Source organism: Belonocnema kinseyi, chromosome 9 (assembly GCF_010883055.1).
Source record: "Belonocnema kinseyi isolate 2016_QV_RU_SX_M_011 chromosome 9, B_treatae_v1, whole genome shotgun sequence".
Classification (NCBI taxonomy): Eukaryota; Metazoa; Arthropoda; class Insecta; order Hymenoptera; family Cynipidae; genus Belonocnema; species Belonocnema kinseyi.
The window spans coordinates 45,392,371-45,394,308 of record NC_046665.1 but is presented as its reverse complement, the minus strand read 5'-3'; the positions used below and the strand labels follow the sequence as shown (position 1 = coordinate 45,394,308).

Genomic DNA, 1,938 nt, shown 5'->3' with positions numbered 1-1,938 from the left:
GGTTCTCCCGACATCCGGCTACGCCTTTCTTTGAGCCTCGTTGTTCATACATTTCTTGCCACACAGGTTCAATTGCCCGAACAATCCTATCATTTAGTATAGATGTGAATATCTTATAAAGCGTGTTCAGACAAGTTATTGGCCTTTAGTTCTTCGGGTCAGATAAGTTGCGCATTTTCGGCAGGAGTATTGTGCGCCCTTCCACCAACCACTCTGGAATCGGCTCTTCCGATTTCAAATATGAGGTGAAAATACGGGCCAAATGCTGATGGGTTGAAGAAAACTTCTTCCACCAGAATGTTTTGATACAATCTGGTCCCGGTGCGGAATAGTTCTTCATCCCTCTTAATACTTTTTTTACCTCCTCGGTAGTGATGGGTGGGCATTCTTTATCAGGTGTTATGAGGGCAACACATAACTCCTTCAAGCTATTTATATTTTCTGAGTCTTCGTCCAGTCTATGCTGAACTTCGTAGACTTCTATCCAAAATACTTCGACCTCCTCTGGTTTGGGTGGGTGTTCGACAGTAACTGGAGGGTCTTGGAACAGTCGAGATGGGTCAGAGAGAAACTGTTGATTTTCTCAGACCCACCTCTCCCTCCGCTGTAGACTTCTCTTAGCGTCAGATAGTATACGTATTCTCTCAACAATATGCTGCCTGATGGTCAGCAGCTTTGTCTTGTTAAGTGTGTGATAACGGGTCTGGAGTTCGCGCGCCAACTTTCGAACCTTAGCGGTAAAATTCCTGCCAGATGTGATGTAGTCAATCACACATTGAATGCGGGACGCGTACTGTCTTGCCCAGCCTATCTTTATGGCAAGTTGATGCATTCGTCTTTTGGTCTTATGATCAGCCGCTGGTTTTGTTTTACGGTTCGCATCGGCCAAAGCTCTCGCTGCATTATACACACAATAATTGATAGCCCAGAGGTCGGATTCACCGGAAAAATGACCATGAAGCTCGTCATCCATTTCAGCCAGATCTTTAGGCTTGAGAGAAACCTCGGTGTTGATGTTCTCCGGGTCGTAAAGCATCGCTCTTCATCTATTGGATGCCTGCCCGCGGTTGGTCTTAGTGTCGCCTCTCTTTCTTTGTTGCCGGTTTCTTCTAGCTGTGGTAGAGTAGGCGTTCCGCTTACATAGCCCCTTTTACGGAGTAGTTCAGCATGGTTTCGCAGATGTTGCTGCGAAAAGTACGATAGCTCCGAGTGTTTCTCGCACCACAGAGCATGCAGCCGTGCCATGTAACCCCGTCCACGGGCCACACTCGCATCCCAGCACTGTAGCCAGTCGTGATTCAGTTGCTCCATTCACCCAAAGGTCACGAGATCCCGCCGATCCATCGCATTGAATCCATTTTCATTGGCTCCCCCAGCTCTAGATTGTTCGGCATTGTTGGCCAACCCATTGTCGGGAGCCCTGCGCGTTCTGTTGTTTTGAACTGCACTTACTACAACTATGGTTGGTGTTGTCATTGTTGTTCCCACGAGAAGCTAGGGAAAGGGGTTCGTCCATCCTTGAAGAGCCCCGCATGCAAGGATAAGGCTGCGTACTCTGAGACGTCGCCCGGTATCCCAGAGTCACCGTTCTAGACACCTCACCCAGGTGCCATTCATCAGATTTCGGCACGGTTTTCACACCTCCGCTTGATGGTTAATTCCTTCGGGACCACCCCTCTGGACAATTGTCCGCGACTGCCTATTTATTTTGGTAACCATATTCAGCAGAAACCCTTGGTATAGGGACCCCTCTATCCGCGACCCGAGGACGCGTTCGGTGGCTTTGTCATAGGCCCTTCGGTTTGATTCTAGAGGAATCAAAACCGAATCGAACAGCACGCGGTATTCCCAAGCTGTCACCCATCCAAGTACTAACCGCGCTCAAAGCTGCTTAACTTCAGTGATCAGACGAGAACTGGTGTGTTCAGCGTGGTATGT

The 1,938-nt window shown here is 48.7% G+C and overlaps 1 pseudogene; it reads right to left on the bottom strand.

Annotated features, from left to right (window-relative positions):
* Window positions 1–1,827: 1,827 nt before the first annotated feature.
* Window positions 1,828–1,938, bottom strand: LOC117180955 (annotated as a pseudogene).